Source organism: Hibiscus syriacus, unplaced genomic scaffold, assembly GCF_006381635.1.
Source record: "Hibiscus syriacus cultivar Baekdansim isolate YM2019G1 unplaced genomic scaffold, ASM638163v2 tig00112988_pilon, whole genome shotgun sequence".
NCBI classification, from domain to species: domain Eukaryota; kingdom Viridiplantae; phylum Streptophyta; class Magnoliopsida; order Malvales; family Malvaceae; genus Hibiscus; species Hibiscus syriacus.
Window position 1 is genome coordinate 1,156,207 of NW_024063432.1, and position 12,334 is coordinate 1,168,540.

Here is a 12,334-nt window from a genome sequence, read left to right on the forward strand (position 1 = left end):
AATTGGTTTCAACACGCAACCACTATCATACGTTTGAATTTTGGGTTATTCGAATTTTGATTTTTTTTACTTTAATCGATTGATTAATTAATTCAAATACATCCTTAAACTATGACTATCATTTTAAATTATTCCTTAAACTTTTAATTTTTTTAGTTTCATCTCCAAACTATTTCCTTCATTACAAATTGGCCCTTAAACATTTTCAACATTTCAATTTCATCCCAAATTATATGTATAAACTAATCAATTCCGTGTTAGTAAATTCGATAGGAAAGCGGTCAATTATGAATTAATGAAGCTTAGAGAGTAGTAATAACAAAAAAGATTTTTCCTCTACTAGTACTATTAGACAGATTGACACCTGAACTTGTCAATTATGAGAAGGAGGGCGTGTTCTAGGTGTAGAATAATCAGAGAAAAAACCACTTCGAACATCCAAGTTCTTGTCCGAAACTGAAACCGGAACAACACCCGACATTTCTCCTTCTTGTTTACCCCATCCTTTTGTCATCTTATCCTCATCACTCTCATTCAAAATCATGCTCTCCCCCTTGTTCATCTGTTCAACACTTTCCACCACCTATATACATAGATAACAAACTAAGAACATATATATGTCATACATATATAACGAATTAAGAACATATATATATAAGTATAAGGGATTTAAATTGCGGTTGTGGTCGTTTTTTTGGTCGTGTTGCGTTTATCGCAGTTGCTGACATAACATATGCTATTGTAGTCATTGTGGGTATCACAATCGTGAATATTTTTTAGAAAATAATTGATTTTTTAAGGAGCCGATTTTTTTAAAAAAGAACAGGAATAGCGGTCCACTATTACAGCAATCGGATGCTTAAATTGCGACAGCAATCCATCACTATTGGTGTGATTCTGCTTCATGTCATTATTTTCTGCAATAGAGGTTTTAGACGTCACCTCTACCGCTATGTAATCGCCGCTATTCGACCGCTACTTGAATCCCTGATAAGGATATTCAAAGGAGAAATTAGTAAGGTTTACCTCGGTAGAAAAAGTATGTTTCTGATCGGAAACAGTATGGTCGGCCATGACTACTCCAATATGCCTTGCATTGCATGCATGCATGGCCAGACACAAAAACAAGAGGAGGAAGAAGAAGAACAGACAAGACATTGTTGGATTTGTAAGAGAAAATGATTTGTAAGAAGCAATAAATGAGTTATTGCACTATAATGAGAGGGGCAGTGAACTTTTTTAGTGTGGGTGTTGATTAATAAAGAAGCAGCAGCAGCTTAGTGATCTGTGAAGCCAAAAATCGTCGTCAAAAATGCATGATGAGAAGATTACAAAAAATGCTTTGAACAGTTTACGTTTTCCAAGTCAATTGTCGCCTGATTTCATGCTTCTTTGTTCTAACATTCACAACAACATGCCGACAATTGTTATTCATACAACGCACTTTGTTAATGTTTTCAGACAGTAACAATCCCCGGATCTTGGGTCCCCAAAACTACCTTTTTACTAAACTATAACATGCATGCCTACTTGTGCCTAGTATACTCTTGTATTAAAATTACATACTTTTTCGTGGAATTCCAAAGTAATTTAGTTATGAATAATTCTTATTTCCATCGAGATAGAAAGAGAGTATGCAGATGGTTGTATTTTGACTAAAGACGAAACCCAACACCTTGACCAGATCAAGCTATGCCTCTTTAGTACCCTTCCTTTGGGGACAGTGTTTTGGCCCTACACGAATTAAATTATCTCAGTGGTTAAAGTAATAGATGTAATTTCTAGAGGCATCAGCGACTACAACATGAGTGGTTGAGCGTTCATTTTTAAATGGTTGAGAGTATTTAGAACATATACTACTTTAAGCATTAGTAAACTAAACTAAATTTAATATTTTTCTCAAAATAATGGGTGTACAATGACTCCTCTATGAAGCCATGTACATCCGTCCCTGACCATAGCAAAGTGACATCGATAAGATAAACAATAGATTTGTCTTGCCTCCTTTACGGATTCTTCAAGTCGGTTGACCTTTCTGTTAAGGATGAAAAAAGATCATTCAATTTTTATATGCACGGGTCTTGACACCGTCTTGTCTGGCAACATCACTTCCTTGAGTCATCTTTATCACTCTTATTTGTAAATCTCGCTCTGATATCAACTGTCACGAGATTAGACTCGAACCTAGCAATTGTGCAACCTTAGGCACAGAGACATGAGTTAGGTGTCTAAGTTATCCTTCGACCCTAGGATAACTTAAAGTAAGCCTACTTATAATGCAAAGTTCTAACTTGAAGTTTACCTTGGATTCTTGTTTCTAAATTCGATTAGTAAGGGTAATTCAAACATGACTCGATTAGAAAAATTGACATGTTCGATTTGATTCGACTCGAATTGACTTCGAGTTGTAATTTCAAAAACTAGACTCGACTCAATAAAATTTCAAGTTCAATTTGAGTTGTAAAATACAACTTGAATAACTTGAACATTTTAGTAATTAGTAGATTGATTTTTAAGTTTGAGTCAAGTCTCTCGATTTTATATGGTATATGTATATCACATATGAAAAAATGAATATATATAAAAACCATTTAAATAGGAATCAAATAATATCTAAATATTTATAATTAAATTTAAACAGAAACTCAAAAATTTGACCGACTCGAATTTTATAAACTCGGCTCTACTAGAGAAAATTTCAAGTTATAAAATATGACTCGTCAACTCAAATGACTTAAAAATTTTTACTCGACTCGATTCGATCAAATACTTACCTCTCCCGATTAAATTTCTGTTTACTTTATGACTAGGGTCTCTTAGACGGAGTAAGTGCAACTCAACTTAGAAGGTTTTGTGCTTTCAACATGTTGATCAACTCAACTAAAGCATACTACGAGTTAAATTCGAGTCACAATTAAAACTAGGGTAAATTAGATATCTAGTATCTAAACTATTAGTTTTGGTCCATTCTGGTATCTAAAATTTCAATTTTCTTAAAATCATACCTATCGTTTAGTTTTCATATCATTTTAGTACATGTTATTAAAAACTTAACGTGTTTAGTACCTAAACTATCAGTTTTGATCCGTTTTAGTCCCTAAACTTTCATTTTTTACAAAAATGAACATTAAATTTTGAACGGAGAATTAAAATGAAATTAAAACTAAACTTTAGATATGGTTTTGAAAAAAAATGAAAGTTTAAGTATTAAAATAGACTAAAATTGATAGTTTAAGTACTAAATGTGTAATTTACCCTTTAAACTACCCTTGTCATGTACACCCTTTTCAAAAGTTTAATTTTTTTTAAATTAGGTTTTCCAAAATACTTATAAATCAGAACAGTAATAATATCTATATTAAACTAGTTAGATAAACACAACACTAAGGTGACGAAATGGATCAATTGGAACAAAATTTTAATTTAAAAGTTCAACTTAAAACCAATTTAAAATCTAGGCACAACTCGTAAAGCAAGCATAAAATCCAAATAAATTTCTGAATTGCTTAAATTAATGGGTAAATTACACATTTAATATTTAAACTATCAATTTTGGTATGTTTTAGTAGGGGTGTTCAAAATTCAGTTTTAACCGAATTAACCGATCGAAAAGAATTAGTTCGGTTAATTCGGTCGGCCACCGAATTAGTTCGGCCGGGGAACGGTTAAGGATTTTTTTGGAATTTGGTTAACGGTTAAATCGGTTCGAAATCGGTTAATTAACCGAATTAACCTTTAAATATAATTATATTAAGAGACTTAGCCGGCCCAATCCATTTAAAACCCATTTAAAACCTAAATCAATATTAATTAATTAAAATAATCTCAAAACTAAATGCAAAAATGTTTGAATCAAATTAATTAGATATTATTTAAATTAATTGTAAAAAAAAATTAATAAAAAAATATTAAATTCTAAAATTCTAAAAAAATTAGGTTAATTTGAAAATTAACCGAATTAATCAAAATTTATTCAGTTCGGTTAATTCTTTAAAAAAAGTTCGCTTCGGTTAACGGTTAAAGAAAAAAATTTGGTTAAGGATATTTCGGTTCGGTCGGCCACAATTTTAACCAAATGAACACCCCTATGTTTTAGTACCTAAACTTTCATTTCTTTCAAAATCATACCTAAAGTTTAGTTTTTGTTTTATTTTAGTACCCGTACAAAATTTAACATTAAATTTTGAAAAAAAATATTAGAAAGTTTAGGTATTAAAACGGACTAAAATTAATAGTGTAGGTACTAAATGCGTAATTTACCCTAAATTAATATAATGTAGCATACAAAATATATATACAGATTGATGTTTATTCTATCTTCATCTTCTCAAATGGAGCAAGGGAGAAATAATTTCATGGTAATCAAACTAGAATAAAGGAGAATGCTAAAAAATCTTCCTCTTTCCACAGAAAAATATGTAAAACATACAATTTACATGCATCATACCTTTAATTCTGGATCTTGAGGTCCTGATTGTGATCCTCCACGTGATCTCGAATCGAAAATCCTCGCCGCCACCTCGGCCACCACGAGCCGTGGCAACAGCAGCCCTGCAATTAATGCATCTCCCATGAGCATAGTAAAAGCTGAGCTCTAGCTCTCAGCAGAGATGTAGCCAATTACCAGTGGTCCAATTGCTGCACCAATGGAACCTTCTCTATCTATGATTGATGTGACTATCACTAATGCCTTCGAGTTCCCTCTTAATGAATTGTGTGTTCTGAGATCCGCCGAGACGACTGTCATTATAAGAGCATATGGTCCGTTCATGAATATCTCGCAGACGAACATGAGAGCTACGTTCATCGCCAACGAAATGTGTCCGTAGCTCCGGTAGAAAAACAGGGCAGGGATGGCGCAATACATGAAAGTCACCGTGGTTATGGCTCTAGCATCTAGAGGGTTCAAAATGTGACCAGCTAAGATCCTTCTAAGCACCCCTCCGACATCGAAAAAATGTCGATATGTTTCCCGTCATCTCATTGGATAAATAGTCACCTTCAATCACCGTAACATTAAACAATGAAACTAATGAATTTTACTTTATTTTACACTATATAAGTGAATTCGACAAGTGAATTCTGTCGTGGTGTTACCTGTATGGCTAATGTAGTATGGGAGCCAATAGAGAAAAGTGTAGGTGACCACTTTGGTAAATAAGAGGCATAAAGCAAAAGGAGCAACCCCAAGGATCTTCCATGCATCAATAAACCCTACAGGTTGCTCCTTAAGCTCAGTATCCGAGCCTAATAAATGCTCGGATACTCCTCCGTTATTCCTATCCATTTCATCTTCTTCGTCATCGTTTTTATCAGCTCCGACCGATTCTAGACTAACATGCAGAAAGAAAAAAAACCAAAAAACCGACGAAAGTCATAAGCAAACCAGGTACAACAAAGGACCAACCCCATCCATAGCTCAACAATGTTGAAGCAATCAGAGAAACAGTATGTTTTCACCATTTTTTGCCCAGGACGTCAAAAAATATAAGTTCGACACAACTTTCGAGGAATATCAGTTTTGCAACATCAGAAACTTGATCTTCCTCACCCCCTTACACGCCGGCAGCAACAGAAACAAGATGAGCACCAGTGGTCTCAGGATGATGCGAGGAACAAGATGGTACGAGAAGTGTCGAAAACAGAACAAGGTCGGCGATGAAACGTCAATTAAAGATTTCCTTCTAAAAGAGGAAAGGTTGAAGAGAGAGAATGAGGTTTCCAAATAAAGAAAATTTCTAGATTTGGGGGTTATATATTCCTTAAAAAGGAAAATGGTCAAATTATGTCATGAGTCCTCTAGTTTTTTATGCTTTCTAAATTTGGATTTGAATTTAATCAAAATTTCACTTTGGTCCCTTAATTTAATTAAACTTTCAATTTCATCCTCGAAATAAATTTTAAGAAATTTTAGGCCCTAATTTAGGGTATGACAACCCAAAATTTCATCATCATTGACATAGTTGAACTCTCTTGGGCATGAGATCTCCCTTTCTTCTAAAGTAAGATTCTTGAGGGCATCTTGAGTTCCCTCATTCTTTATTTCGTCCAATGATGATTCACTAACTTCATTTGGATTTAAGATATCTACATTATCATCAACACAAGAATCTTTTCTCGGAAGGGGATTATCATCGTAGACAACATGTATGGACTCTTCTACCATTAGAGTTCTTTTATTAAAGACTCGATAAGCTTTAGAATTTTAAGAATAACCAAGAAAATTCCTTCATCACTTTTTGCATCGAATTTGCCAAGATTATCTTTTAATACAAAACACCAGCATCCAAAAGGATGAAAATAACTAATGTTAGGCTTTTTATTTTTGGAAAGTTCATATGGAGGTATCTTTAAAATAGGCCTAATCATTACTCTATTTATCATATAACAAGTGGTATTTGTGGTTTTCGTCTAAAAGTATTGTGGCAAATTGTTTTCACAAAGCATGGTTCTAGACATTTCTTCTAAAGTTCTATTTTTTCTCTCAACAACTCCATTTTGTTGAGGGGTTCTAGGGGCTGAAAAATTATGGCTAATTCTATTAGAATTTCAAAATTCACCAAAACCAAAATTTTTACTCCATTAAGTAACCCTTTTCATTTTGGTTTATTTTAGAGAAAGGGATAAAATTTTCTAAAGCTTCATCTTTTGTACTTAAGAAAAGAACACAAGTAAATATAGAATATTCATCTACAAAGACAAATGCATATTGTTTTCCACCCAAGCCAATAGTTCTAATAGGCCCAAAAAGATCTATACGAATCAATTGCAATACTCTACTAGATGATACATTATTAATAGGTTTAAAAGAAGATATTTTGTGTTTGCCTTTAGCACATGCATCACAATCTTATTAAGATCAAATTTTATCTTAGGCAAACCTCGTACTAGATTGTCTTGAACAAGTTTTTGTAAAACACTCATGCTAGCATGTCCAAGTTTTCTATGCCATAACCAACAATCATGCTCATCTTTAGCAACCAAGTATACATTAGAAATATCAATATTATCTAAATGCGCCATGTATACATTTCCTATCCTATGACCAACAAGCATAATCATATTGGATGCAATGTCAACAATTTTGTAACCATTAGACTCAAATAAGACATTGTATCCCTTATCACATAATTGACTAATTCTAAGTAGATTATGCTTCAACCCATTCACATACAAAATATTTTCAATAAGAATGGAATAGTTGTTACAATAAAACCAATTCCTTTAATGTGGCCTTTTGAATTGTCACCAAAGGTTACTACTCCTCCACTTTTGGCTTTAAGCTCCAAGAACAGGCTCTTATCATCGTTCATGTGTCTTGATAATCCATTATCAAGGTACCATGAATTTGATATTTTGCTTTGTTCCTCGTAGTAATGTTCCACCTACAAACATAGTTTAATTTTTGATTTTTGGTACCTAAATCCTTTTAGGTCCATTTGCATTAGTTCTCAATAGTTTTGTCCCATTTGGTATCCATTTCTCATGGATATCCTTATCATTTCTAGCAATGAGTCTTTTGGGGACCCATATGCTTCTAATAAAATTTATATATGAGGTTCTTTGGGGACCTTTATGTTTGTACTAATTAAAGCTATATTAACATAGTTGGATTTTGAATATTCACATTTTTTAAATTTTTTTGTCCCAACATGGTTAAAAGAAGCTTTAAGACAATCAAGTTTCTTTTTATGATCATCATGAACTTTTGAAAGTAAGTTATGCAAGTCTTGATTTTTCTTTTCAAACTCTTTAAATTTGACTTGCATATCTTTGACTTGATTTTCAAGATCAAGATTAGTCTTAGAAAGTATAACATTCTCTTCTTTCAATTTTGAAATATTTTTCTTATTTTTAGAAATCATGCTCTCATATTCTAAGTCTAATTCATAAAAAGAATATTCAATTGAAATAGATGAATTAGAGGTTACCTTAGAGTCATCCTCTATGGCCATGAGAAACAAGTTGGCTACTTCTTCCTCTTCATCATTTGAGGACTCATCACCACTCCATGTAGCTACATGTGCCTTGTGTTTCTTATTCAATTGTGGGTATTCAAACTTGACATGACGGGGCTTTTTGCACTTATAGCAAATAATAGGATCATTCTCCTTGGATTCATTTTTGAAGCCCTTCTTTCTTTGAAATCTCCTTCATTTGTTGGATCTCATGAACCTCTTAAATCTTTTGGCAAACATTGTTATTTCTTCATCTTCATTTGATTCACTTTCTTTCTTAGTATACTTCAAAGCAACATTAACCTTTTTATTTTTCTCAATTTCCTTCTTTTCCTCATCTTTCTTTTCTTGTTGTTATTCTTCTTTCACTATCATTTCATGAGTAAGCAAAGACCCAATGAACTCATCTAGATTGAGGGTATTTAGATTCTTTGCTTCAATAATGGTGGTCTTATTGGATTGCCATGACTTGGGAAGGCTATAAATCATCTTCCTAACAAGCTTCTCATTAGGAATAACTTCTCCAAAGCCTTTGAGACCATTAATGATATCCAAAAATCGAATGGTCATACTTTTAATATCCTCATCCGGTCTCATCTTGAAGTTTTCATAATTATGATTGAGAAGACTAATCTTAGTTTCTCTTACCTCATTTGTTCCTTCTTGAATAACTTCAAGTTTATCCCAATTCTCCTTGGTATTGGAACAAGATAAAACTCTTCCATATTCATCGGGGCCAAGTGCACAAAATAGAATGTGCATTGTCTTTGCATTGAGTTGGAATAATTTTCTTTCTTCTTGACTCCAATATGTCATAGCTCTAGTTGGAGTAGAATGTCCACTTAAGATGATGCCCTAAGTTCCTAAATCGTTAGCTTGGATGAAAAACATCATCATATTCTTTCAATAGGCATAGTTGGCTCCATTGAAGTAAGGAGGTTTATTGATAGGCTGGGAATCATTGATGACGTTGAAACTTGATGTAGAGGCCATGGTTGACTTGAATGGTGACTTGACTCTTCTAGGATCTTCTCAAGAGGTGGTAAAACCTTCCAATGAGTCTAGCTCTGGTGCCTAAACTTTTAATTTTTTTTTCTTTCAAAACTTAACATTAAGGATTTAATGGTGTTTTAAAATGAAAAAACAAACTAAATGTTATGTATGTTTTGAAAAAAATAAAAGTTTAGGTACTAAAATAGATCAAAATTAATAGTTTATGTACTTAACTCATAATTTATCCTTATTATTATGTTGAATAGTTTGAGGTGATTACAATGTATTATATATTCATAATATTCTTAATCTACTGATGACGTAGCTTGAACCCATGGCCTCTAAAGAAAACAATACTCCCAAATCACAATGGATTTTAAATAAATGATTATTTTATTTTCTGATTCTTAAATTAATTACACTAGTCATGATTAGGGATAGGAATGGGTCGGGTTTAAGCCAACCCGACCCGAAAATTTTACATCCTTTACCCGACCCGACCCAAAAAATATATACCCTCCACCCGACCCGACCTTTTGAGATAAAATTCAAACCCGATCCAACCCGACCAAAAATAATAAAAATAGTATTTTTATTCAATAAAAATAGTGATTTAATTAAATATATATATATAAGGGGTATTATTATAATTGTTCCTAAATATATAAGGTAAATTTTTTCGGCTCGGGTATTTAAAAAATCGACCTACCCGACCCGAAAAACAATTTTGTTAAAAACTCAACCCGATTGGGTCGGGTTGGGTTTAGGTCCCATGCCCATCCCTAGTCATGATTCTATCTCTGTTTATAAACAAAATTCATTACCAGTAACCCCTATGATTATCCTCTTCAAATAAATTAAAAAAGGGTAAACTACACTGTAGACCACTAAACTATGGTCAAAATATAATGTGACCACCGAACTTTCAATTGAATCAATCAAACCACCCAATTATTTAATTGATTCAATCAAATCACAGACCATTAATTTTTAACATAGGTGGTGACGTGTCCGTTGATAAAATTGGCATAATTATATATTTGGTCCTTAATATTTACATATTCTATCAATTTAGTCATAATTTTAATTCAATTAAATAAATTTAACTATCCAATTAGAACGTGACACGTGCCAATACATGATTGAAAGGTTTTATTTATGAATTTTAAATTATTTAATTAAATAATTTTTCTATCCAATCAGGTGGTAACACGTGTCAACACCCAATTGAAATGAAAATAAAGCAACTAACATGCTTGCAAGGGGAATCGAACCTAGACAAAGGGGAAAAACTACCGGTCACCCAAACCATTAGGCCAAAAGTCCCCAATGGTTTAAACTTACAAGAGTTTGTATTTAACTTGTAAATGTTTTTTAATGATAAATTTTAAACAAATTATTTGTTTAAAAATTATTATTTAAATTAATTGTAAACTATTTTTTAAAATAAAAATATTCAATTTTTATATAAATTAGAAAATTAAAAAAAATCTTTAATTCGAAAATTGACCAAATTAATCGAAATTTTTTCGGTTCGGTTAATAATTTTCAAATAAATTTTGGGTCGATTAACCGAACCGAATTATCTAATTTTTGCTTCGATTAATAATTTTTTCAAAAAAATTGGTTAATTCGGTTTGGTAATTAATTTTCAAATTAATTCGGTTCAGTTAATAATTTTCAAATAAATTTTAGTTCGATTAACCGAACCAAATTAACCAAATTTTTGCTTCGATTAATTCGGTTAATAATTAAAAAATCGGTTAATTCGGTTTGGTTAATAATTTTCAAATTAATTCAGTTCATTTAATAATTTTCAAATAAATTTTGGTTCGATTAAACGAACCGAATTAACCGAATTTTTGCTTTGATTAATTCGGTTAATAATTTTTAAAAAATCGGTTAATTCAGTTTGGTTAATAATTTTGAAATAAATTTTAATTCGATTAACCAAATTGAATTAACCAAAATTTTTCTTCGATTAATTCGGTTCATAATTTTCAAAAATAAAAATCGGCTAATTCATTTCGATTAATAATTTTCAAATTAATTCGATTCAGTTAATAATTTTCAAATAAATTTTGGTTCGATTAACCAAACTGAATTAAACGAATTTTTTCTTTAACCGTTAATCGAACCAAAATTTATTTGAAAATTATTAGTCGTGAATAATTTATTTATTTTTTAATAATTTTTTAAACAAATAATTTGTTTAATTTTTTATCATTAACAAACTGTTAAAAGAAAAATATAAATTGTTGTAATTTTAAACCAATGGGGACCTTTAGCCCAATGGTATGGGCACCTGTTTTATCCCTCTCTGACCTTGGTTCAATTCCCTTTGAGTATAAGATTATCCCTTTATTTTCATTTCAATTGGTGGTGACACATGTCACCACTTGATTGGATAAAAAAATATTTAATAAATAATTTAAAATTCATAAATAAAACCTTTCAATCATTTATGACACATGTCACGTTCTAATTGGATAGTTAAATTTATTTAATTGAATTAAAATAGTGACTAAATTGATAGCATATGTTAATATTAAAGATCAAATATATAATTATGCCAATTTTATTAATGGACATGTCACCACCTCTGTTAAAAATTAACGGTCGGTGGTTTGATTAAATCAATTAAATAGTTGGGTGGTCTGATTGATTCAATTGAAAGTTCGGTGGTCACATTGATTTTTGACCATAGTTTAGTGGTCTCCCATGTAGTTTACCCTTAAAAAAAGATACTTATCACAATTTTAATGGTACTTGTAAAATCTTTTAATATGATTTTATATTCAAACATATATTTTAAGTATAAATTAGGCTATTTAAACTTAAAAATATTTATATATTTAATTTTTTTTTATTTTCCAATCCATTACTTCAACTTCAATGAATTTTATCCCTATGCAAATTCATACTTTTAAAATTCTTCTAAGTTATAGATAATATAATGTATTTAGATTTTTCTAAAAATAAAATATTTATATTGTCTTAATTATTAAAAAATATTTAAAGGAAATTTTAATTTAAAAATTATATTTTGCCTCATATAATGAAATAAATAAATTTGAACCGACTATTAATGTATATAAAAACAAATATGCGTACGACATGAAAATACAATTAAAGTAAATTACGCGTTTAACATCTAAACTATCAGTTTTGATCTATTTTAGTATTTAGATTTTCATTTTCTTTTAAAATCATATGTAACGTTTAGTTTTTGTTTAATTTTAGTATTTCACCATTAAAAACTTAACGCGTTTAGTACCTAAACTTTCAATTATTTTCAAAATTTAACATTAAATTTTGAATTATGATACTAAAATGAAACAAAAACTAAACTTTAATTATAATTTTAAAAAAATTAAAAGTTT

The 12,334-nt window shown here is 30.8% G+C and overlaps 1 pseudogene; it reads right to left on the reverse strand.

The window, feature by feature from the left end:
- Positions 1-373: 373 nt before the first annotated feature.
- LOC120185095 lies at positions 374-8,689 on the reverse strand (annotated as a pseudogene).
- Positions 8,690-12,334: the final 3,645 nt, after the last annotated feature.